Source organism: Labeo rohita, chromosome 5 (genome assembly GCF_022985175.1).
Source record: "Labeo rohita strain BAU-BD-2019 chromosome 5, IGBB_LRoh.1.0, whole genome shotgun sequence".
NCBI lineage: Eukaryota > Metazoa > Chordata > Actinopteri > Cypriniformes > Cyprinidae > Labeo > Labeo rohita.
In genome coordinates, this window is record NC_066873.1 from 5148426 (window position 1) to 5176165 (window position 27740).

A 27740-nucleotide genomic window follows, 5' to 3' on the forward strand; every position below is an offset into this window, starting at 1 on the left:
GTCACTTTCGGTGTGACTCGTTGCTGCCGGCGCGTCACTACCGGTGCGACCATAGTATAAAAGGATGCTGGTAAAACAGGACGGTCGCTTCTTCATCTGAAGCTCACATCAAAGCAGTGTCTTGTTCCCTTCTCAGGTAACCAAGGTTACATACGTAACCTGAGACGTTCCCTTTCGAGGAACTCGAACTGCGTCCTCTAGGGGGCGCTATGGGGAACGTCTTTGCCTGTTATCATAGAGGCGAGCACTAAGTACCAACTCCCTAGGCTTTAAGGGAGTTGCCCCTGAGACGTAACGACGGTTGTCAGTGACATATCCCCTACGGCCAGAGCCTGGGCTGCATACCCCAACTTTCCTGCAAGGGTCAGAACACTGGACCCGGGGTAGAGCCTCAAGCTGGAAACCGAGGTATTCCTTTAAGGGGATACAGCCAAGTGCCTAGGATTACCTAGGTTGGCCTGTCACCCAGGAGCTACCGCAGCTCTGCAAGGTTCCCTCAGGAGCCGTATTACAGAACGCAAGTGGTAACTCCCTGCTCAAGAAAGGTTGAGCGTAAATAAAAGCGCGCTGGGACTAGCATGTGTAATACCGTTCCTTTAGCCTGGCAGATGCTCTTGAGTAGGACCCAAGGTGGCCGGGGTTCTAACCATCTAGAGAAAGGGTACGGACAGTAGCGCGTGAATCCCTTACCATAAAGGATTTTAGAATAGACGCAGAACTCTGGTGCATTCCATACCACAGTGTGGATTTTAGAAAAGTGCCCAAAGGTTCGTGTGCGCACTTACCACATACATGTATTTGATAAGGCGCCCAAAGGTTTGTGTGGGCCTTACCATAAGAATGGATTTTTAGACGTACCGTTGAGGAACGGTGAAAAGAAGACCCTCAGAGTGAGGGGAGCATTGCCGGCATAACAAGGCTCTAAGGGGAAGGCAGAAAGGGCGAATCTCAGTTGCCCAATATGGCAATGCTGAAAGCAAACCCTCGAAGGGAGGGGAGCATGCTAAGCCAAACAGACAGTAGCCGCCGCTATCTGTCTAATAAAACTGCCATAGAGCCGATACACTTAACCAAAATCGGGCCAGGCTTCTACTCCCTAGACAGGAGGAGCCACCGATCCCCCCAAAGGGGATGAGCTCTCAGCAAACCCTTTCCATAGAGAGGGGAGCATCGTCACACCCTGTAAAGGAGCCTTGGACGAGATCTGATCCCGGTGATCAGTTCCTTTGGCCTGAGGGGAAGGCAGTAAGGGCGAACCTTAGTTGCCCGATAGGGCAGTGCTCAAAGCAAACCCTCGATGGGAGGGGAGCATACTGCGCCAAGCAGACAGTAGCCGCCACTATCTGTCTAATAATACTGCCATAGAGCCGATACATTCAACCAAAATAGAAGGTAGTGTATCGGGACAGGCTTCTACTCCCGAGGTGACGGGAGGAACACCTGATCCCCTCAGGGGGGACGAGCTCTCAGCAAACCCTTTCCGTAGAAAGGGGAGCATCGTCGCGCCCTGGAAGAGATCTGATCACAGAGATCTTTTTCTAGATCTGATCCCGGCGATCAGTTCCTTTGGCCTAGGGGGAAGGCAGTAAGGGCGAACCTTAGTTGCCCGATAGGGCAGTGCTCAAAGCAAACCCTCGATGGGAGGGGAGCATACTGCGCCAAGCAGACAGTAGCCGCTGCTATCTGTCTAATAATACTGCCATAGAGCCGATACATTCAACCAAAATAGAAGGTAGTGTATCGGGACAGGCTTCTACTCCCAAGGAACGGGAGGAACACGCAATCCCCCAAGGGGGGACGAGCTCTCAGCAAACCCTTTCCGTAGAAAGGGGAGCATCGTCGCGCCCTGTAAGGGAGGCCTTGGGAGAGATCTGATCACGGAGATCGTTTTAGATCTGATCCTGGCGATCAGTTCCTTTGGCCTGAGGGGAAGGCAGTAAGGGCGAACCTTAGTTGCCCGATAGGGCAGTGCTCAAAGCAAACTCTCGATGGGAGGGAAGCATACTGCGGCAAGCAGACAGTAGCCACCACTATCTGTCTAATAATACTGCCACAGAGCCGATACATTCAACCAAAATAAAAGGTAGTGTATCGGGACAGGCTTCTACTCCCGAGGGACGGGACGAACACCTGATCCCCCAAGGGGGGACGAGCTCTCAGCAAACCCTTTAAGAAAGGGGAGCATCGTCGCGCCCTGTAAAGGAGGCCTAGGAAGAGATCCGGATCAGATAGACAGGGAGCCACCTCTATAATACTGCACAGAGAGCAGTAGCGTCCCCAGCCCTCGGGCTGTGTTTCGAGTATTCTCTTAAGGAGGCATAAGCCATTCTCACCCCACACAGACCTGTGCTTACCATCTCGATGGAAAGCATGGGCCCAGCTCTATCAAGGCCCGCAGAACCTCGAGAACAAGGGCCAAGAATGTAGCCAAAGGCTCCTCGGAGCACCCAGAGAGTTTCCGCAGAAACGACTGTGACTCGTAAGATGGTGAAACATAGCGTGATCAAGCCCACTCCTTGGAGGGGCGACTCGCTAGACCACCAAAATGGCATGAGAATAGATCTGTATGATAAAGGGGAAACCCAGAAACACCTGGCTATCCTCAGATAGATGGCTCTATGAAAGGGGGAATGAAACTGCCAAAATCACCAGCAGCGGGCTGTCAAACTATAAACCCAAAAGGGAGGACAGCACCATCTCGGCAGGTTCCAGAAAGCTGCTATTAAGAACACCAAACAAGGGTCTTAACTAGCACTAGTGCTGCGCAAACAGCCCCAGCCAGCACATTGCTAAACTTTCCAGGAAGGGACAAGTTAACACACAGCTAGCCTCAGATAGCTGCACTTAACCACATAATTAGTTTCCCAGGTCCCTCGCGAGCTGGACGCGCTGCTCCCAACCACACACACACAGCCCGCGAAGTTGGAGCAAGCGGCCACGAGAGCATGCCAGTCCATTGCAAGAAATAAGCACTGAATGTGACGATCGCATTCAACTCCCTCGAGAGCTGAAGGCGCGGCTGGCTACCGCACACACAGCCCGCGAGCCCTGTGTAAACGGGTATGAGAGTGTGTCTGCCTCTCGCAACAAGCAATAAATGCAATGATCTCATTCAACTTCCTCGAGAGCCGATATTCGCTTAATCCTCACCATATAAGGACCGTATGAAAGGTGCGGGTATAGAGTGTGCTTGCCTCTCGCAAGAGACAAGCAAAGAACGCAATAAACTCCACGGGAGCAAAGAGCGCTTGCTCCTTACCATGCATCGTCACACGCGAGCTGTACTTAAAACATTTGGTGAGAAAATATACACTCAATTCGAGCTTTTGGTTACAAACGAAAGGTCAGTGAAGACAAAGAAGAGGCCGTCCTGTTCTACCAGCGTCCTTTTATACTATGGTCGCACCGGTAGTGACGCGCCGGCAGCAACGAGTCGCGCCAGAAGTGACGTCATAGGCTGTCGCCGGCCAACTTTGTTGATGTTTTTGTATGTAGGCTTCAGACACGGGTCACGGAGATGGCGTTCCCCATAGCGCCCCCTAGAGGATGCAGTTTGAGTTCCTCGAAAGGGAACACACCTCACCAGAAACACGGCATGTCTAATCTGTGACGAATGCAGGCAACAGTCAATGAGCGTTCGATTTTCCTGCCGTAAAACCTGTCATTTTTTGATGCGGCACTATTTGAATTTGTAAAATTCTCAAGATCTGGATTATAGCGCATAAATAAAATTGTGTCATTTTGTAATTATGATGCGTGTATTTTATTGTTCTATAAGTAGTCACAGCATGTCGGAGAAAAAAAAGTCCCATCATATTCATATTACATGACTGGTTAAACGATCGCAGAAATGTTATTTATTTTAAGGGTTTAAAATGTAGTCTTGTTTAACATTATGTAGGCCTATTCTTAAAAAAATGAGTATTGAGCATTGAGCAGCAGAAATCACACAGAACCAGGGGCAATTCTAGGTTTTTCATTTTAGGGGGGCTCAGCCCCCAATCAGGATATAATATATGTGAGTGTGTATATAAATAAATGTTTGACTAGGGTGGTTTACTAAACGTATTGCAGTATTACACTGTATTGCCTAGATAGGTATAACATTTGAGAACTGAATAATCCAAATACAAGTCTTCCTGATCTCACACACCTGTTTACTGTAGTTACAAACACAAAACTTTACTGTTTGCATTTCTAGTACAACGCTTTCTTTAAAACAAGTATGCGAACCTCTTTGCCACATGCACTGTAATATGTATTATATTAAGAGTTGCATTTTCAAATGAAAATGGCAACATGCTAGTTTTATAAAGTATGTGTTTATATGTGTTAAGGGCTTCAGTAAGCTGAAGGAAACAGCTGTGGTATGACAAGGGGTGAACGCAGTGAATACTTTACAGTAGATGGGGAACCGATTGCTCCCCCATGATATTTTGTAAGCTGTATTTATGATAAAGAACTGCACAGAGGCAGATATTATGACAATCTATCGATAAACACCCCTTGTCCTCTGTTTCTCGCTCTGCGCTGCCGCGCTCTGCGGATTGAAGAACACACTTAAAGAAACATGGGGAGGAGCTGAAGTCTGCCGCCATTTTCATATGAAATTTAAAGGGGACTGAGGGAATCATGAATTCATGTACAGTTTATGGAGCTGATCGCAATTTTTTAGGGGGGCTGAGTAGTCATTTTAGGGGGACTACAGCGCCTAAAAATGGCCTAGTGACGCCCATGCACAGAACAGAATGAAATGTTATAATTTCATTCTATTATTAAATAACAATTAATATTAATTAACAATTTAATAATGCTTTTGAAAACAAAGTCATTGGTATGACAAATAAAAACAACTAAATCAATGCTGCAATTTCAATATTACATCAGTATTGTACGTTTGAAAGTTGAAAATACGTAAGTCTTTGTACATTTAGATGCTGTAAAAACGTCAGTATTGTACGTTTTAGTGTCTGGAAAAACGTAAGTAAATGTAAGTTTTGTAGGACCACATTTTACATAAAATGCATACAAATTATCATGAGCAGTGTTGGGGAAAGTTACTTTTAAAAGAAATGCAATACAATATTGCATTACTCCCTGAAAAAGTAAAGTTGCTTGAAAAAAGTAATCTGATTACGTAACTCAAGTTCCCTTTCAGTCGAACTCTATGACGTTACGTCATAACTGACGTATTTGGGGTCTCACTTGGGGGCCCAATCACCTCGGAGCTATTTGGAAAAGGCCAATGAAAATTGGCTAGTGATATTTACATGCTAAGTCACTACCCCATACATATGGGTATATACGATGGCGGCGTGTATCCACTCATTCAGATTTTTGCTTCAGAGCCGATCGCTGTGTGAGCTGCTTCTACAAGAAGGAAGAAGATACCTTCATCACTGTGGGAGTTTCTCAAGCTGTGTGGAACATCCTTTCTTTGCATTCCAGCGGAGAGATCGCCCTGCTGCGCTCAGATGAGTGCGGCGATCCTCCCCTGGGCAATCCAGCCTTAAAGAGCACATTCCTACAGCATACCTGGTCGTTGAGAGTGTCTTTTTCAAGACGCATCTCCGATCGTGTGCTTTTAGGGAACAATAGTTTCCTTACTTCCTCATGACGGTCACAATCGCTGTCTCACAGGTCTGGGATGTAAACAATGTATGTTAAGATAGCTTTTGGGGATCAGTTATGCCCGCGCTGCTAGGCAGACCCATTATTACCATTTGGGTGGCTGAAACGGAAACACATGTTTCTATTTTCAGCACCAGAGATGAGTGACAGCTTCGACCCAAAGGACATGTGCTGTTATATTCTGGTTGTCCTGATGCAGATCATTTTTTTGGTCTGCTTCAGGGGTCAGACGTATCAATACAGTTCTCCTCTTGGCTTTCCTACTTTCGGAGTGATCTGTTTCCCCGCATTTTACAAACTCGCGGGGGGTGCCTGGCCCCACTTGGGAGAAAGGCACCTGGGTCCTCAACTATCTCAGTAACTGGGGTATGAATACTCCACTTGTGAGATTTGTTGGATGAATACAGGAACTTAGTGCCTTCGCACCTTAGCCATCGGGACTTCGGGTCAACTGGGAGAAGGGCGAGTCTTAAAGGAGAATGGAGCTCCCTCTTTTCTCGGTATGGAGTTGGATCCAGTCAAGATATGTCAGCTAAAAGGGTTGGTGCTGAACTGCCTGATTCTTTTCAGGCACAGGACAGCGGTTCCTCTAAACTTTTAGAGGCTCCTAAGGCATATGGCGGCCATAGCTGCGGTTTGGCCGCTCGGCTGTTCCATATGAGATCACTTCAGCACTGATATGACCGAATCCTGAGATGGGCATGGCTTCGGGTTGGCGTCCCCCTCAGTGTTGCCACCTTCCCAGCTACTTATCAGACCCTGTGTTCCTACAGGCAGCCATGCTCTTAGGCCAGGTGTCAAGCAGCGTGAAAAGTACACGCTAGTCCATAAGGACACCATAGCCGCGGTAGTGTACACCTACCCCTGAGATCGTCTACGCTCCCGTTGCATGTGGCAACTCGCCCGCCATCTCCTCCTCTGGAGTCTTGCGGCTCAAATTGCTACAGGCCATTCATTTTTCGGAGAGTTAAGTTGCAACCAAAAAAAAGAAAAAGCGCACTCTCTCTGAGAATGGCGACTCCAACCCCGGTGTCCAGCTTGTCTGGAGTTGACTTAGTGAAGCTCAGGTACTCCTGTTTGCTTCCCTGCGTCCTCCCACGGCCGGCTCCTCCTGATTGCTTGCTCGGCAGGCACGCGCTGGCACACAGCTGGATCTGGGGTGTACAATACGCAAAGTGCACAGACCTGGGCTAGGTCGAAGAGGAGCAGGTTCCGCTGGTGCATCTTCCAGCCCACCCGAACCTGGGTTGCTGATACTCATGCTCCTCGCGTCAGCCCCTCCCTGGGGGAAGGACTTTCTTCTTAGGAATGGGCACAGTTGGCACCCGCATCCCGATCCGTGGACCTGTATGTCTGGCTTCTGGTTAGGATGCGGTAGACCTCACTGGCCTTTTCCAGGCCGTGATACACATGGTACACAGGCTAGAGCCCCCTCTATGAGGTAGGCATACGCTCTGAGGTGAGATCTTTTTGTTGTATGGTGCTCCTCTCGTTGAGGGGACCCCTTAAGATGCTTGGTCAGAGTTGTGCTTTCCTTCTTGCAGGAAAAGTTGGAGCAAAGGATGTTCCCTCCACTTTGAATGTATTTATCGCGGCCATCACGGCATGCCAAGATGCTGTGTATGGCTGCCCCTGGGAAGCATCACCTGGCCGTCAGGTTCCAGAGCGGTGCAGGAGGATAAGTCCCCCTGGGCCACACCTTGTCCCCTCTTGGGATCTCCCCATGGCCCTCGCTAGGTCTGTGGTGTGCTCCCCTGAGCCGCTGAATCAGTCGAGCTGAAATCAGTTGCCTAGAGCTCGCTCCTGATCATGCTCACATCCGCTAAGAGGGTGGACAACCTGCACGCATCTTTAGTGAATTTCCTCCGGCTATTCTCATGTGAGCTTGAGAATCCCGGTTTGATTACATGCCCGGGGTTCCCACCACTCCCTTCAGGGATCAGGTGGTGAAACCTGCAAGTGCTGCCGATGGAGGAGGCAGACCCGGCCTTAGTGTTGCTGTGTCCCGTTCGTGCCATGCACGTTACGTGGACCGCACCCGGAACTCAGACGCTCCGTGCAGCTTTTGTTTGCCTATGGGTCAGCAGATGGGGAATGCTGTCCTCGACCAGAGGTTGGCCCATTGGGTGGTAGTGCCTCACCTCGGCTGTGTCCCCTAGGTGAGTTGAGTCCACTCTCTAAGAGTTCTCCTCCTAGGCGTGGTGCACAGCGCCTCTCTAGCAGACATATGTAGCAGCTGCGGGCCGGCCGACACCCATCACTGCGCAAGATTCTCTTGTGTTGAGCCGTGTCCTCCCGTGTGTTGCGGGTAACTCAGGTAATTGGCGGGAGGACGGCTCTGTGTCGGCTTGCTGCGCCATTCCTTACGGATCCATGCACTTTTTCCCAGTTGTTCCCCTCAGTGAACTCTGGGTCCTCCATTGCCCCGCAGTCCAGATTAGAGCGGAGTAGTCCGTGACTGTGTTCCAACAGGGGGTCTCCTTCACCCCCTGAAGGTTGTGGCATATGTTTCAGCATTTCTCCACGGTTATTCACCATGTTCCCCCTGTCTTTCAGATATTTTGTTTTACCTAGTCTCCACATGGCTTTGAAATTCGTCATTGTGCTCTGCCCCCCAACGGTTGCTTTAGATACCTGGCACCCCTGGTGGGCCCATTATCTGGCTTACAGGGCATTGGAAAGGTTACGTGTTGAGCTTCATTTGTCCTGACATGCTTGCCTGTCAGCATCTGTTCCTCAACTACATAACACGGTTCAGGATTGTGGCGTTTTCCAGAGGAGACCCCAAATACATCAGTTATGACGTAACGTCATAGAGTACAACTGAAGGGGAACGTCTTGGTTACATCTGTAACCCTAGTTCCCTGAAGGAGGGAACGGAGACGTTATGTCCTCCTGCCACAATCCTGAACTGCGCTGAATGCCGGGATGCATCTCGGCTCCTCAGCATAAACCTGAATGAGTGGATGCACGCCGCCATCTTATATACCCGTATGTACGGGGGAGTGGCTTGGCATGCAAATTCCACTAGCCAATTTTCATTGGCCTTTTTAGCTCAAATGATTGGGCTCAGAGACCCCAAATACGTGATGACATAACATCTCCGGGCTGTATCATACACTAGAAAACTATTTATTTATTTATTTTTTCACCTAAAATAACTATCCTGATAATTACAGTTAACATATAAAATTGTATGCAGTTCTCTAGCTGTGATGCCACTGGAATATTCATCAAATACAGAAGATGAAATCAAATTACATAAATTGGTTTGTCAAGAGTAAACACACCAAAACATACAGTAAAAGCATGAAGTAAATGTAAGAGGTTTTCTGAAGTCTTCATGATTACATACACATTAACTCTTTGTCACATTTTTAAAATCCCCATTGCAGTGGTTCGTTTTGGATGAACAATTGATTAATCTGAAGTCAATATACTACATGACTGTATGGAGAATGACTGGAATCAATGTTACTGTCCATGTACATGTAATGTTTGATTTCATGGATGTGCCATGTCAATATGACCTCTTGACATGAATGCCCCAGATCAATGACCTCTGCCCTCCGCCCACTCGTCTATAACAATCCCTCCACCTCTGCTGATGGACTACAATTATAGTAATGCTTACAAGGTCACGTAACCTCTGCTTTCCTCTCATACATTCGTTTCTTGAAATCATCTCTGTAATTCAATTGGCAAATGATGAATTAATGAACCTGATCTATTTCGCCCGTAAGAGCGAGAGCATGAGGATGAGACAGATTCAAAGTGCTAATCTATTGCAGCTACTATCATTTTTTGCACACCGTGCAATTCATCATTTCTGACAGAGGTAGTCAAACCGTTGTCTTGCATAATTGTGTTATTCATTTACCTCCGCCTGTATTGATCACTCTGGTCTGTCTCAATCTCTTACCCAGGGAAACAGGATATGTGCAACCGAGGGTTAAGAACGTAATGCTGGCTGTCCTTATTTTAGAGGTCATCCGAGGCTGTGGTGGTTTGACAGGTTGTCTATGCTGCTTAAACTGTGGCTTTGTGTGTATGTTGAGTGTGAGTTAATGGAGACATAAGAGCTTGGATTTGAATCCTAGTGAGCAGCCTGGCTAGAAAGTATTTTATGGCATTACAGGTGGCGGGTAACCTAATTCTGCCTTTTGAGATATTTAGTTTGGACCAAATTCAGCAGAGAGGTTTGCAGATCCCACATGATAAATGTATCTCAGTATTGACAAATAATGGTTATTTTACCAAATATGTGTGTGTTATGTATGTTTATGCCTACTAGAGTATTACAGTGTCATCTTAGCAACAAGCTAACATCAAAATCTATTCAACTGTGTGATATGCTTTTACTAGGTTTGTGAGCAGAGGTTGTTTTAGGCTGCAGGTACATAAAGTCAACATTAAATGTTCTTCCTTCATTCCTTCCTTCCTTGCTTGCTTCCTTCATTCATTCATTCATTCATTCATTCATTCATTCATTCATTCGTTTATTCATTCGGATGATTTTACAAGGTGTCTTAATAATCCTTTTAACTGCAAATCAATAAAGCTCTTCTCAGGTGAATAATATTTTCAGACACTTAATTGCATGTTAATTGCAATTAAATGAAAATGCATAGATTTAATTTACATTATATGGAGTTAGTCGAACTTTGTGTGTTTTCTGACCCTCTTAAGCAGGATTTAAATACATATGTATGCGTGGTATCATAATTAAATATATTTTTAAAATATATGGTTAAAGTGCTGCTGAATAAGCATTTATATTGAAACTAGTATGTCATGTATTAAAATATATTTGTAATTATACATTTGTAATGTTAAGATTGAAATTTAGTACATTTAGTAACTTTGAATGTAATATTGAATAACGATTAAAAAATAGAATAAGGTACTTTGCATGTGCGTTAGTATGTTTGTCACCAAAGTATGTGTACTACCTTGAAGCATTAAAACAATCATTTAAAATGTACTTTAAAGTAAAACTTTTGGTCACATTTTATTTTTAGGTCAAATTCTTACTATTAACTAACTATTGACTACTTTTGCTCCAATGAACTCTTAATTTGCTGCTTATTAATAGTAAGGTAGTTGTTAGTTTAGGATGAAATGAATTCTCTTGCAGAATAAGGCATTAATATCTGCTTTACAATTACTAATAAGCAACCAATATGCTAATAAGCAACTAGTAAATAGTGAGAAATGGTTCTTAAAATAAAGTGTTGCAAGCTTTTAATTTGTCATTATGGCAAAGGGTGTTTTTAAAAGTTTGTTTCGAAAGTCATGAGAGTGTCTTAAGCAGTCTTACATTTCATTAATATTACATTATCTAAAAGGACCGTTTTTAAAGATATACTTTTAGGATTTGAAGTACACCACAAGTGCATATTTATGACAATTAAGCACACTTCTAGACATTTGCAAGCACATACAGGCCAATGAAGAGAGATTTCATGTTTCCAGATATAGGGGTTAATGGTTTTTTTTGTGTGTTCACTGACGGTTCGTGTTGGTTGAAATACTTCTATTGACTCCCAACCCACCAGAGAGAATCAGTCCATCACATTCATGATTGATTACTGTCTATCCAGTGAAACCTTCAGTTTTTACTCTTGCTTTCTGCTGCAGTCACTCACTCACTCACTCGAGTCTCCGGAGCGGCTGTCTCCTCCCTGCAGTTTCCACAGTTATCTGCGACTGTTTTGTCCAGCCAGACACAGAGCTCTTAAGCCCAGAGATAAGCGAAATATGGGGGTGCGGGTCTGGATACGAGACGCGTCGAGAGCAGCTGAGGGCTCAGGAGATCTCAGCGGAGAAGAACATCACTGCTGTTGAAGCTGACATTTTCACCAGGGCGCTGAGGAGCCATGCGCTAATAAAAGACTAGCCTGATCCAGAGACTCAGACACCCGCGAGATCTCTCATGTCAAACTGGGGCCGGACAACTGACAGCTGGCCCACACAAAACCCCTTCAGCCGCCTGGACGTCCAGTAACCGTGCCTGCCTGATTCTGCTGCATAAACTCAAATTCCATGTGCTCAACAGCAGCAGTGTTGGGGAAGATACTTTGAAATTCAAGCTACAAACTAGTCAGAATTCAATAGTTCACAACACTGAAGCTATTTAAAGGAGTAAAATACCCCCAAAATGAATTCTGTCATTTCTTGCTTACCCTCAAGTCAAACCTGTATGAGTTTCTTTCTAGCTATCATTAATGTATTAGTACAGTGGTTTTCAAAACGGTCCTGGAAGTACCCCTGCCCTTTTCAGACACACTCAATTCATGTTGTGCAGTTTCTACTAATGAGCTGATGAGTTGAATCAGCTGTGTTAGATGAGGGACACATACAAAATGTGCAGGGCAGGGGTGCTTCCAGGACCGGTTTGAAAACCACTGTATTAGTAGACTGTTAGGTTAGGTTAGAGTTAGGGTTAAGATTAGTATAAATTGACATAGTTGCAAAATTACAGTTAGTAAAATGTCTTAGGGAACCATCAACATAGTGTTAGCAGATATTAAGCAGACAGTCTACTAATACTCCAGTGACTGGTAGTTGACATGTAGTTGCACAATTACCATCAAAATAAAGTATTACCATTTATTTATTTATTTATTTACAGTGCTGTTGCAGTATTTCAGTCACTAAAAAAAAACAAACACTTAACATGGAACATGTTTAATGTGCCCTAATTTATAAATTAATATTAAAAGACTTACTGATGATGAATACTACAGTCGAAGTCAAAAGTTTACATACACCACATAATAGCTGAATGTATAAAATGGCTTCATTCAAAAGTTTACATACGCTTGATTCTTAAAGGAGTAGTTCCCTTCCAGAACAAAAAAATTACAGATAATGTACTCACCCCCTACCATCCAAGATGTTCATGTCTTTCTTTCTTCAGTCATAAAGAAATTATGCTTTTTTGAGGAAAACATTTCAGGATTTCCTGGACCTATATGGTGCCCGCAAGTTTGAACTTCTAAAATGCAGTTTAAATGCAGCTTCAAAGGGCTCTAAATGATCCCAGCCAAGGAGGAAGGGTCTTATTTACAAAAGGATCAGTTATTTTCTAAAAGAATTTACAATCTACGGCCCTTCAGAAGATGCTTCAAAGGGCTCTACACGTTTCCAGCCGAGGAAGAAGGGTCTTAGCTAGTGAAACAATTGGTTATTTTCTGAAAAAAAAAAAAAAAAGTACGATTTATGTACTTTTTAACCTCAAATGCTCATCTTGTCTAGGTCTGTGTGAACTCTATGTACTCTTTTTTTGACAGTTAGTGTATGGCAAAAAACTCCCATCTCATTTTTCCTCCAACTTCAAAATTGTCCTACATTGCGGTTTTAGCTTTTATTATTATTTTTTTATTATTATTTATTTATTTTTTATTTTTTTTGTAAATTTGATCTCCTATGCATGTTCTCTTTGTAAACACTGGGTTGGTACTTCTGCAGCAATATACGATTTTGAAGTTGTCAAATGAGATGGGAGATGGGAGTTTTTCGACATACCCTAACTGTCATGAACCGTAATACACAGAGTTCATGCAGAGCTAGACAAGACAAGCATTTGAGGTTAAAAAGTATATAAATTGTACTCTTATTTATTTCTGGAGTACTCATCTACCACTAAAAACCATACAGATCAGATGAAGAGATGCGTTTACCCTGAACACACTAAATGAAGCAGGCATTCCAACACTTCACATGAGAGAGGGGGGGCATTTTAGGAGAGCGTGTTTGATTATTGTTTCCTCAGCTGTATAGTTTTGTGTACACTGGAATACAATGTGACATAAAAACCAGCAGCATGATGTTTTGTCGGGCTACACGACTACTCATGGGATGAAGTAGCTTGCTACTGGAAAATATACAATGTTTTAAAAGCAGCTGAGCTAAAAAAGTAAAAAGGTTAGTTAAATTCTTCTGAGAAAATGTGGATCAAGGAACTATGGAGTGAATTTTATCATCAAGAAAACACATATAGTTCTGACAGTGTTGGGAAGGTTACTTTGGAAATGTAATAGGTTACAGATTACAAGTTGCTTGATTTAAAATGTAATAAGTAGTGCAACTTTTCAATTACTTTATTAAAGTAATGTAACTTATTACTTTTAATTACTTTGTGATTACTTTTCTAAATTTCTAATATTTTCAACTGTTAATCATTTTGAAACATTTAAACCAGACAGAGTTAGCCTTACAGTAGCACTCAACACTGATTACTGTCTGACTTTCAAAATCCTTTATCACTTGAATTAAGATTATATTATAATTAAGGGATAATACATCTTTATTTTGCGATAACAACTGGCTGAATGTACATTATCTCACTTATTACACAGCTGCTTGATAGAATATTTAGATGTTTTGTGTCAAAATAATTAGAGTTGAAATATTCGAACGCAAAGCTTCCATGGAGAAATCAGTTGCCTGCAAACGGCAAGTTCAAACTAGACATTTTAGGGATACAGTGCAGTCGTACCACTTTTCTTACACAACATTTCACCACATAAATAATTAAGTAGTAGTACTAGTTTGTTAGTTATCTTATAATCCATTACAGTGTACGAAAAAAAAAAATGGCAGCAGCTGTGTTTGTATGAAACAATAGAGCAAGTCCATGATACCAGGATGACAGAATTAAGAAACTGTCCACATAATGTTGAATTAAGCTTTAATATTTTATTAGCTAACCAAACACGAAGCTTCTGCCAAGAAAAATTATCAAGCATATAGCACTGACTTAAATTGTCCCGAAAGAGTCTGAGCTGTGTAATAATTTAATTTAAAGCACAGCCACCACAAATTCAGACTTTTTTTTTAACTTATATTTTTGGGCTTTTTATGCCTTTTATTGTGATTGGACAGCGGAGAGATGACAGGAAAGAGCTAGGAGGAGAGAGAGGAGCAGGATCAGCAAAGGACCTCGAGACGGGAATCGAACTTGGGTCACCATGAGCGCAGTTGCGCTATATGTCATATCAAGATCATAACATAAATAACATCATAACAAGAAATAGTTTAATAGCTATGTGTAATGCCACGCCAGCAGAGGGAGCCCTCACCCTAGGACTGCCTGCATGCTCCCTCTGCTGCTTCTATTGTTACTTCCTGTTTGTCACTATTTAAAGACTGGCCATGTGCTCAATACTTTGCGAAGTATTGCCAGTTTCACCTGCCTTACCAAGCGTTTATATACTCTGTTGGATTACCTGTTGCCGTCTTGCTCTGTTCTTGGATTTTGTGTTTACGGATTACCCCTGTTTGGATTGTTTGCCTGTGTGGACTGTTTTCAAGGTTTGACCCTCATCTGCCTTTTGACTATTGCTATCTGGATTACCCCTGTTGTTTTGGTTGCTATTGGACTGCTTTTGGTTTCGACCCTCTGCCTGTTTATACGTTTATGTTTGCTGCTGTGATTAATAAAGTTCCGCATTTGGATTCTAACGCCGCCTCAGCGTCCTCGTTACAGAATACTTCGCCTACCAAGAATCCAGCAGAAACGATCAGCCAACATGAACCCAGCAGTATCTTGTCTCCTCTGCCTTCGTCAAGGGGACAAGGCTATAGAGGAATATGTAGAGGAATTTTGTGGACTGTGTTACCTTGTTGATTTTAATGACGTGGCACTGAAGGACATTTTTCGGGTGGGTTTGAATGATCCCATTCGTTCGTGGCTACCTGGAGGGAAAATTCATTGGTCACTGGAGAGATATATTGATCATGCCCTGCTATTAAGTGGATCCACATTTACTGTGGGGATTGCAGACGAGGGACCCCGCAATCCCGCAGTAACCACCACACCACAACCAGCTCACGTCATATCAAACAAACCAGAGACCCTTCACACCCCAACCTTCATGTCTGGTATTGTCACCATTGTGCCAGAACCCCCTCAAACCAAGTCTGCTAGCGTCACGTCTGCCAAGTTACAGCCTGTTCACTCCACATCTGCCAGACCACAACCGGTTCACGTCATGCCTGCCAAGCCAAAGCCTGCTCAGGCCACATCCACCAAGCCAAAGCCTGTTCACGTCATGCCTGCCAAGCCAAAGCCTGCTCAAGTCACATCCCCCGAGCCAAAGCCTGTTCACGTCATGTCTGCCAAGCCAAAGCCTGCTCAAGCCACGTTAACCAAGCCAGGGCCTGCTCACGCCATGCCTGCCGCTCCAGGGCCTGCTCACGCCATGCCTGCCGCTCCAGGGCCAGCTCACGCCATGCCTGCCGCTCCAGGGCCTGCTCACGCCATGCCTGCCGCTCCAGGGCCTGCTCACGTCATGGCCGCCATCCCTGAACCAGTCCACAAGATGGCCGCCATCCCAGAGCCAGTCCACAAGATGGCCGCCATCCCCAAACCTGTTCACAAGATGGCCGCCATTCCAGAGCCAGTTCACAAGATGGCCGCCATCCCAGAGCCACTCCATGAGATGGTCGCTGTCTCCAAGTCACACCACATGATGGCACACATACTGGACTCACCCCTCATGGCTGTATGGGCAGCTAAAATGGCAGCTACCCCTGGTTCCGGTCAAGTTGCAGCTGTGTCTCCTGTGTCAGGTCAAGCTACAGCTGCTGCTCCAAAGTCCAAGGCTTCCAAGTCAAGTCTAGTTCCAGGGTCAAGTCCAGTTCCAGGGTCAAGTCTAGCGACAGAGTCCGGTCACGCGACAGAGTCCGGTCACGCCACAGAGTCCGGTCACCGGTCACGCGACAGAGTCAAGTCAAGCGACAGAGTCAAGCAAGGCCACAGCTGTTCCCCATGAACCAAGCCAAGTCACAGCTGTTCCCCACGAGTCAAGCCAAGTCACAGCTGTGCCCCACGAGTCAAGCCAAGTCACAGCTGTGCCCCACGAGTCAAGCCAAGTCACAGCTGTCGTTCCTGAGCCAAGCCATGTCGTTCCTGAGCCAAGCCATGTCGTTCCTGAGCCAAGCCATGTCGTTCCTGAGCCAAGCCATGTCGTTCCTGAGCCAAGCCATGTTGTTCCTGAGTCAAGTTACGTTGCTGCTGTTATTCCCGAGCCAAGTCGAACCACAGTTGACCTTCATGAACCAAGTCAAGCCACAGCTGATCTCCCTGAACCAAGCCACACCACAGTTGATCTCCATGAACCAAGTCAGGTTACTGCTGTTGCTCCTGAGTCAAGTCCGGCCACGGCAGGCCTCCCTGAGTCAAGTCATAAAACTGTTATTCTACCAGAATCTCACCAGGTCCCCTCTGACCTTCTCAAGCCACCTCACGTATCAGCTGACCCCGCAGAGCCCACGCTCCCAAGCCACGCAGAGCCCACGCTCCCAAGCCACAAGCCCATATCATCAGCACCCTCAAGGTCAACAGACACCCCATTATCTGCTGTGCTGCCTGTAATGGCCGTAGCCATCTTCAGTGTGTGGGCTGCACACTGTGCTCCAGAGGCCTCGTCTGTCCATGAGTCTGCTCCAGAGGCCTTATCGGTCCACAAGTCTGCTCCAGAGGCCTCGTCTGTCCACGAGTCTGCTCCCGAGGCCTCGCCTGTCCACGAGTCTACGCCAGAGGCCTCTTCTGTCAAAGAGTCTGCGCCAATGCCCCCAGAAGCAGCAGCTCTGGCTGCAGAACCTCCTAAAGGGGCGGCGTTTCCCCAAGGACTCTCTGCCTGTCCTGTCACGGCCAGGAAGGCCATTTATAACTTCCCTGCCACACCTGCCCAAGCATCTGCGCCCATGCCCCCAGAGGTGTCAGCGCAAGCTGTAGATCCTCTTATGGGGGCGGCGTTCCACGATGAACTCTCTACCTGCCATGTCGCAATCAAGAAGACCAAAGTAATCATTCAAGTACACACCGCTCTGCTATGCATGTCATTGGTCCCACTGTGGATATCTCTGCTCCTGTTTGCTCTGCCTGTTCTGCCTGCCCTGCAATGGCTCCCTGTTATGCCTGCTCTGCCTGCCTCGCCATGGCTCCCTGCTCTGCCTGCTCTGCCTGCCTCACCATGGCTTCCTGTTCTGCCTGCTCTGCCTGCCCCACCATGGTCCCCTACTCTGCCATTGCTCCACGGCCCAGGTCCTCCAGTACTTCACAATCTGCTACTGCTCCACGGCCCTGGTCCTCCAAAGTTTCACTGTCTGTCATTGCTCCAAGGCCCAGTGCCCGGTTGCATAAAGAGCCTTAAGTTTTTCCCTTAAGTATGAAACTTAAGGCATGATTTAAGGGTGTTGCATATACAAACTTAAGGCATGATTTAAGGGTGTTGCATATAATCCCTTAAACACTTCCCTTACTAAAAGGGAAACCGTTAAGTGTTTTACGACAGCGATTCAAGGTTTGCCGTTAAAAAAATCTATTGTTGCTATGGACACGTTATTTTGTAATGCAGATAGTGGTGTAAGTTTTCACAGAAAACAGTATAACACGGATAAGGAGAACAAAATATAAACCAAATATAAACGAGAAGGACCAAGCGAGACGGAAACTCAAACTGATAATTGACTCAAAACGAAAAATTCTGAAAAATCATTTTATTGAGTTTCCGAGGCGATGTGAACATTATGAAGCGTATGTTTCATTCATACTCGAAGCCGGAGGGCGCTCTTGCGCTGAAAGTCCAATCCGGACTCATAGAAGTGTTATGATGGAATACAGCAGTAATCGCTGCAGCTAAACTGAAACGTAAACACAATAAACACACGATTGCGACAATATACGGTTTATGTGTGTTTTTTAAGTTATCTCCAGGTAATACGTAGGAAAATACAGGAATAAAATATCGAATATAAATTTGTTCTCGTGTGTGACGGACTCTTGTTTGAGGTATTATGTGTGAATGTAATTTAATCAATGGTTATGTGTGAATAAATGCCTAAATTAATCTGTTTAACATATAAAGAGTACGATCGTGGATTGAATCAGCGCGCTGTTTAACACTTAAGGTGACATTTTCCATACCTTATGTTATACTTAGGGAAATGACAGCTAAGGGGCTTTATGCAACACTTAAAGGGGTTTAAGGGATACTTAATAGAAATTCTAAGGGTCTATGACGTTTCAACTAAAGAACCCTTAAGTGACATTTAAGGGATATTTTATGCAACGCCCTTAAGTGTAAGGGAAACATAAGGGCGATCTTAAGGGAAAATTACACTTAAGGTGCTTTATGCAACCGGGCACAGGCCCTTCAGTGTTTCACGGTCTGCTATTGCTCCACGGCCCAGGACCTCCAGTGTTCCACTGTCTGCCACAGATCCACGGCCCAGGACCTCCAGTGTTCCACTGTCTGCCACTGCTCCATAGTCCAGGTCCTCCAGTGCTTCACTGCCTGTCCCTGTTCCACGATCCAGACCCACCTGCTCTACATGGACCTGGCCCTCCGTCCCACCCCCTGTTTTGCCTCTGTTCCCCCACCCACCTGGACTGTTGTTGTTTTGAGCGCCAGGAGTCGCTCCTAGGGGGGGGGATTCTGTAATGCCACGCCAGCAGAGGGAGCCCTCACCCTAGGACTGCCTGCATGCTCCCTCTGCTGCTTCTATTGTTACTTCCTGTTTGTCACTATTTAAAGACTGGCCATGTGCTCAATACTTTGCGAAGTATTGCCAGTTTCACCTGCCTTACCGAGCGTTTATATACTCTGTTGGATTACCTGTTGCCGTCTTGCTCTGTTCTTGGATTTTGTGTTTACGGATTACCCCTGTTTGGATTGTTTGCCTTTGTGGACTGTTTTCAAGGTTTGACCCTCATCTGCCTTTTGACTATTGCTATCTGGATTACCCCTGTTGTTTTGGTTGCTATTGGACTGCTTTTGGTTTCGACCCTCTGCCTGTTTATACGTTTATGTTTGCTGCTGTGATTAATAAAGTTCCGCATTTGGATTCTAACGCCGCCTCAGCGTCCTCGTTACACTATGATACTGGGTTTGAAATCAAATGTTTGCATAGTTATGACAGAAAACACTAGCATCTAACAATGCCTTGGAAAAAACAATCTTGAAAAATAAAGTTTATGCATAAACCCAAATAGGAAATAAAACAGTTATCGAATAAGCATGTGTCCTATTCTGTGTCCTAAACTCCTGAAGAACTGGTGTCTCGTTTTAGAGCAGTCAATGCAATTAAAAAGAAGTCAATTAAATCTGTAAGTGGGGGTGGGTGTGTGAAAAAATTCAGATGTAATCCCCTTTGTAATCACTGGCATTTTTCAAAAGTAACTGTAATTTAATTACACATTTTTTCTCAGTAACTGTAACTAATTACAATTACATTTATTTTGTAATTAAATTACGTAATTCCGTTACATGTAACTAGTTACTCCCCAACACTGAGTTCTGATTATATAAAAGTGCAATTTTGTTATTTTTTAATGCTCTGCTCAGTATCGCAGATGTCTTAGCTTTGCAATATGGATGTGTGTGATCTGTGTAAAATGTCATTCATTTGGTATTATGGTGTGGTTTTGCATCAGACAACAGCAGGATCACAGACTGTTTGGTGGTTCTTCTAAAACTCACTGGTCACTAAGCCACAAGTCCCACTGCAACTGCCTTTGACATTTGAAAACAGAAAATAATTTGTACTTTCTGGGTTTCTAGTCACTAAATCCATTAACTCAGAGATGCAGATGCATTTATACCTCTGAATGTACAGCATGTATACATCTAAATAGGCTTTCAACAGGAAATCAGCCAAAAAAATAGTTTGATGTGACGCAGGCATTAGCAGTCTGCAGCAATAAATTTGTTTGCCCAGTGAAACTGTTCACATTACAGTAACTGTAATAACAGGTGGGTTACTGAGATCAAGCGAGCAGTGTTTGCCTGCTCATGTATCTGCCCCTATGAGGTGACTCACTAAACAGCTATATGTTAACATTTCTCAAAAGCACTTTTCATTTTTTACATGCCACGTTTTTAATGAGATGCATAATATATGGTGCGCCTTTAAGCCTATCGTCCAGCATACTCTGAATTCTCATTAATAAACGCAATAAATAAATAAATAAATAAATATATATATGGTGGAAAGTCATGGGTTCAAATCCCAGTCAATGCATGAACTGAAAGAGTACTTTGAATGCAATGGAAGTCGCTTTATGAAATCTGTCAAATGAACCTTGGCAACCAGAGGCTGTTTTTTAATAGTTAATAGATCTGAGAAGATATGAAGCATTGCAGACATTCTGATATTTTATAATAATTCCAGTTATCATAGTGCTAGTTTGGTTTTTCATATTCATGTGAAGATTTAATTACAAATTCTGAGTTGTGTTTCTCCACTATAGCTCAAACAAAAAAGCATGGCACTAGCACGGCAAGTCGGGTTTGATTCCCCGGGAATGCATGAACTGAGAAAGTGAAAACCTTGACTGTGATTGTAATGTAATGATGCTGGGAAAGAAGAGAGAAAGTTAGTCCAAGTTATTTCCATTTTCATAATTATGAACTTACTTTGTTATAGATTTTCTCTCTCTTCAAAAACAAAAGCATGAATTGCATTTCAATTTAACAATGACTAAGAAAACAATGCCACTACAGCTTTTCCACTCAAGCAAACTCAATAATTATCATGTAAAGGATTTTGCCATTTTATTGCACCAAAATAAATAAATAAATAAATAAATAAATAAAAACTATGGAAATGCAAAAATATACTATGTATATATACTTTATTTTTGTCTCATTACACCAGACAGAAGGACCCATATAGCCGTGTCATAATGAACAAATGAGCATAGCTTGAACTGTTTTATGGACATCTGTAGAAACAATGTAATTGAGCGTGTAAGTGATGAATTGGAACCTTTTTCCTGCATTAATACTTTACTTTCTTAATTATGCATGTGAACATTGTGCTGCTCATTTATATTTTTTGCCATTCCTGTCTTCCCTTCATCCTGATTGGAATAATAGAATTTGAAAAATTACAGAAATGAAAGTGCATTTCACAGTCTACTGAAGCAAGACAAGCCATTTGAAGTTAATCAAAACATAATACAGTTTACAATGTGGTAAAGCGGTGCTGCCGGTTGAAATGAGGCGGACTGTTTCGTGCCGTGCCACGTCTCATGCTTGTGTCTCTATCTGCGAATCCTGATCCATTCCACTTTAAAGGTGAATGTAATTCTGGGATGTTGGTAAGTGGAAGTTTCCTCATGTCACGGTTTATAGTTCTGTCTGGGCTGAGAGAGCGGCTCGTTTGGAGCGTTTCAGAAAAGGACAAATTTCTGTCTAGTATTGAGTCATTGAGCTGGAGTGGATCTTTAAAAGTTGATCGTGTCCCAGAGGTTCTCTTCACACTCTACAAAATCTCGATGACTTCTAAAACTTCTGAGTGTGCCACAAAGCTGTAAGCTTTATTAGGGGATGACACTAGGGGAGCACAGGGCACAAACTAGCGCATGGCTAGTTGTAACACTCGTGGTTTAAATATTTCCACACATGCTAGCATAACCAAATTTACTAGTTGCCACAGCAACACTATACAGAGAAAAAAGTGTGCCAAAATTCAAAAGCCTTTCGTAGATATTGCTGAATATTTATTTTACCATAGTAAAAGTAAATTTCTGGCTGACGTAAATGAATGCTTGGCAAGCCAGCAGAAGACACTAGACGGTTTTATTCTAGTCGTGCTGATGGGGAACGTTACTGTGTTACAATCTGCCCCGCTAATAATAATCAATCTTCAATGTTCAGAAATTATTATTTCAAGAAATGTAAAGCATTTTGGCTCGTTTATGTATCTCGTGTTCTATGAGAGCTGTGTTTGGAGGGAGGGGAGTGTTTCATTCGATCAGATAACATTTTAAGCTGTCATATGGTCATCTTACATGTCACTTCCTTTCTTTTGAGGTAAATAACCAAAAACGTATACACTGCAATTATGAAACAAAGTGACATATTTGTACTAGACAAGTGTGAAATTAACGTGGATAAAAATTATACTCTGAACCCCATGTAGATTTACACAAACTGAGCAATTCAAAAAGTGTTAGGTTGTGCCCCACGTTCCCCTACATGTATATGTTAGTGAGTGAATTTCACAAGCCCTGCCCATGTCACAACAGAAGTTTACTTGAAAAATATACCTCTACCTACATGTTTGCAAAAACATAAACTGTACATACACTCCCTAACCTAAAAGTCATTGTCTGGATTTATTCAAGCTAATACTTTAGATCAGGGATTCTCACATCTCAAATTCTCAAACAATGCGCTGCAGAGTTTAGCTCCAACCCTGATCAAACTCACCTACCTGTGACTTTCTAATGATCCTGAAGACACTGATTAGCATGTTCAGATGTGTTTGATTAGGGTTAGAGCTAGACTCTGCAGGAAAGTGGATATCGTGGGCCAGATTTGAGTATCCCTGTTTTAGATTTTAGGATTTAATCATTATTTCAATGATTAATGTATTTCTGCCATGTTATATGTTCAGAAATAATTCTTTTCAAGTTGCACACTCTAATATTTCATTAGACATTTATCATTTATCTTAGCTTGTGCTTTAATTGCGGCGTTGTTTAGACAATGTTATGCAACCTCACAACATTTATTTCAACCAAGAATTGCAATAATTTCTGGTTGAGATCTTGTATTGATAATGGGTGAGTTGAACCGCTTTGTAAAGTCGACTCCAGCTGATCCTAAAGACTTTCAATATGGTTACGTTCATAATGTGACCAGTTCATACATAAAAAGTATACCTCATTCTCACTGATTCGCTGTTTCAAAATTTAACTCCAAAGAATCTTGACAATGTTCCAATCCTGGATTATGTGCACTGGTATGTCTTTCAAAAAATAAAAAATAAATAAAAAAATAAAATAATGAAATGTTAGGGTTAAAATAATTGTTGCCAAACATATAACATGCCAGAAATCACTGCAATAAAGATCCAATCCTGGACTCTTCAGTATTTGCTTATTTAAATCCAAATGGGAACTTAAACTAATACATTGTGACAACTGGATCACATAACCAACTCAATATGTCTGATTTTTGACGTAAAATTGCTTGTTAGCACACCTGGTACAGTGTTGCACTTGTAATGTGAACACAAGTCACAATAAAAGAGCTCAAAGATTTGTAGAAGCAAGTTAAAATGGCATGGCTGCTTCAACAAATTCTTCAGCAAAATCTCACAATTGCTTGGTAACCCAACTGTATACTATTGGCTACGATGTACATGCTATGTTGTTTTCAATATCGCAATGGAGCATTGACCTTTTAATACTCACAGGATATTTCATTTCCGAACTGCCGCAATATATACCACAGCAAATTTAATAGGTTTCCAGATTGCCAATATTTAAATAAGCTCAAACACTTTACCATTTTCTGATGTAGTAAACTTGCTCGGTAGTGCACCTGGTACAGATTGTGCTTGTGAGGCGTTTCACAGGAGTAATTTCTGAGTGCTTCATGAGTCATGATAAATGAGTTTAAAGACTTGTAGAAGCAAGATAAAATGGCATGCCATTTAGGTGCTAAGTGCTACATCATTGGCAAATATTACAGAGCATTAACCTTTTAGTGCCACTTACTGGACACTTCATGTCCAAACTGACACAACAACCAACACAACACTTTCTTTTATCATATTGATGATGCAATTTTATACAAACTTACTTTTCCCTTCACATCTTTCCCAGGAACACCCAGGGCAAAGTGACTGTAAGGCAAGCCTCTCATGGCGTACTTCTCTAATCTATCGATATTATGCTTTGTGCTGATTAAAAACAGGTGTCATGAATTACAAAATCTGGGACCCCAAACGAACACTGTGCATTTATTTTTTTCTAAACCTAACTGAAAGAAATCTTTAAGTACAGAAACAGTAAATCAGAGTGTTCACATTGATTGCAAAATTATTTGCTTCCATAACACCGTCATCACTCTATCCCAGCGCTGCTCAGAAGCTCTCGACATCCAAGTGAAAAGAGCCTCCTATTTCCTCGCCCCCATCAATCTCATTTTAAGACCCAGCACTCTATAAATACTGCGAGTGCTGCGGTCTATTGAGTCGCTGTTCGTTCAGAGCTGCGGGCGGCCGTTGACAGCCAGAGAATGCCGGGGGCACTAAACCCCTCTGCCCTCGGCTTGCACCCCCAGCTAAGAATAAGAATGATGTCCCCGTTCCCCTGGCCAAACTTGGAATCCAGAGCGGGAGATTAGTGGAGTCTGCGTGCTATTCCAGACATCTCTCATCCGCTCCCCGGGAGAGAGAACTCTCTCCGCTCCGTTCTGCTCGGCTGGTCTATTTCTGCAGCTTGACTGGTTTGCGATCGTGGCCGTGAATCTGCCGTACCTGTTTATCCCGCAGCGGCTTACATGGGGGTTTGCGCACAGCTTATAGGAGCTTTTTTGTCCTGCAGGCTGGATTGGGTATGTTTACTCTGGGCTGTTAATCCCTGCAACACTAGTACCCGGTGTTTCTTCGGGACGACCTCATACTGGGCAGCTTGGAGACTCCAAACCAGATGATGACCTCACCTCGGATCGGCTTTGTTTTGACTCTGGGCCAGACTGCCAGTCTAGCCCTTGCCAAATATCCTAGCTGTACAAAATAGGGTCTACAAAAAGATGCTTTGTGTCTTTCTTTTGTTAACTAGGCATGAATGATCAATTGGTTGAATGAATGAATGAATTAATGAATGGTTTCCATGTTTTATGCGGACATTCCATAGGCCTAATGGTTTTTCCACTGTACAAACTGTACTTTTATCTTCTTTCCCTAACCCTACCCCTAAAGTAAACCTGCCCCTCACAAGAAAATGTCTGCATTTTCAGAATTTCCAAAAAACTCCATCTATCAATCTATCTATCTATATCTATCTATCTATCTATCTATCTATCTATATCTATATCTATATCTATATCTATATATATATATATATATATATATAAAAGAATGTGCCTAAGAGCACATATATCTTTTACTGGACACTTAATTGCATGTTAATTGAACATTTATTATAGTGTAATTTTGTATCGTATGTAATTAGATGACCCACTTTATTAGGACTAGTACATCTTATATGTAATTTCATAATTACCTCTCGTCTTTGAAATATGGTTTAAGTACTACTAAATATAGCGACATCCATTTATTGCAAACTATAATGTCATTTCTATTGAATCTGGTATATCATATATTTAAATATACAGTATTTGTAATGATGGATTAATTAAAAAAAAAAAAAAAAAAAAAAAAAAAAGTATATTATAAGTGCAGATTTAATACAGTTAAGCAGACTTACTTTTCACAAGGAAAATTATGCAGTAGCAGGGCTACAAAAAAAAAAAAAGAAAAGAAAGAAACCGTTACTATGATGAATGAAATATAAGTTCAACAAATGTCAAAATTGTTATTGACGAAATTGAGTCATATATGTGTAAGGCGTCAGCTGCAATAAAATATTTCAGTTTATTATTTTTTTCCCCCTTGCTTTCTACCCAAGTAGCTCGACAAGTAGCTCTTTCAATATTCAGCATTAGCCAGCATTTCTCCCATATATCGATTCTTGTGTGATCTATACTAAAACTCAAATCAGTATGCATTTGAGACAGTCATGAGAGCTGCTGTTGTTTCAGACAGAACCAAGTGAAGCTAAATCAAATCTCATTAGGGCCTAGTACTGCTAATTGCTTTTTCATCTTTAATTGTTATTTCCCAAAGTAAGCATTTTCTAATAAACTAAGCTACATGAAGTAGGAGCCTGGTGTATTCTTGCTACATGAAATAGGAACCTGGTTTATTCAATCTGTGCACCTCCCACGTGATGTACAGTCATTTTATAGATGCGCCATTGCTAAACGCCATAATGCAGCATGATAGCGTTAGCAGCATAATTGGTATTAATCATAAACACATTTATATTTTATTTTCTTTGTCGGATTCATTCTCTGTATACAGTTTGTGTGCAAATGGGTGTCTCATACAGGATAAAAATAGCTTTAATAGCCTGAATAGAATGCAGTCGTGACATACTGTTGGCATTAGCAGCAAACATGAATGCAATTCAAGAGTGTCTGTTTTCTTAATCCATTCCCCAGGCTGTAGTAAATCTGCATGCCTGTTATCCATGCCAATCACTCGCTTAACTAAAGCTTTCTGCAAATGCCAAAACAGACACCAGTTACTCAATGACATCATCCTCTAGAAAGTGACATCATTTTTTAGAGGGAAACAGCAGCACAAGCATCAGTTAGGATGATTTTTGTGATTTTAGTTGGTTTGTGTCGCTTTAAAACTCTACATACCGCTTGATCAAAATGCACAAATCAGTTTGACAGTAACATTTTGTAAAAGTCCTTATAAAATATGAAAAAAATAACTTGACATTCTCATGTAAGTGAACTCTCAGTCCCTCACTGAGCAATGACTAACTTTAGCTCTGTATCTCCATCATTTTCTTGCTACTGTGTAAATTACTCTCATAATTAAAGTTATTTATAAAAGCATATAATGAAGTAGTATATGCAATATACAGTGCCTGACTTTGACCAGACTATTTTTATAGAAATACTTTTATTGTTAGAGAATCATATTAATTGTATTTACATTCTGGCAAGGTTATCACCATTGTCTAAAACTAAAACTGAATGAATGAATAAATACTTAAAATAAAAAAAAAAAATAAAAAAAACAGTTAATTTATTCCTTTATTTTAACATTTCTAATTTTTCGTCTCATTTATAGTTTAAGCGGAAGTACTAAAGTTTCTAAAACTAAACACATTAAAGTTAAAAACTAAAACTTAAAAATAATAATAATAATAATAATAATAATAATAAATGATGTAGGATTTACTTTGAAGCAATGATTCAGTTGAAATATAAAGGCAGCAGCTAGCTGCACTACCCTAACCAAAATAAGTATACTTCAAGTTTATTTTTTTAAGTATGCTTTTTAAGTATATTTTAAATATATTTTAAATATGTAGCAAGTAGTAGTGTACTTGTAAGTGTACTATTTCAATATTCCTTGGGACTAAAATAGCCCACTTTCTAGTATATAAAAGTATACGTTTAAGTATGATTTAAGTACGGCAAAATAATCTGCCAATTGGGGTAAGCAAGGTTATTATTATTTATACTTATTTTAAACAGAAAACAAGATCATTGTCA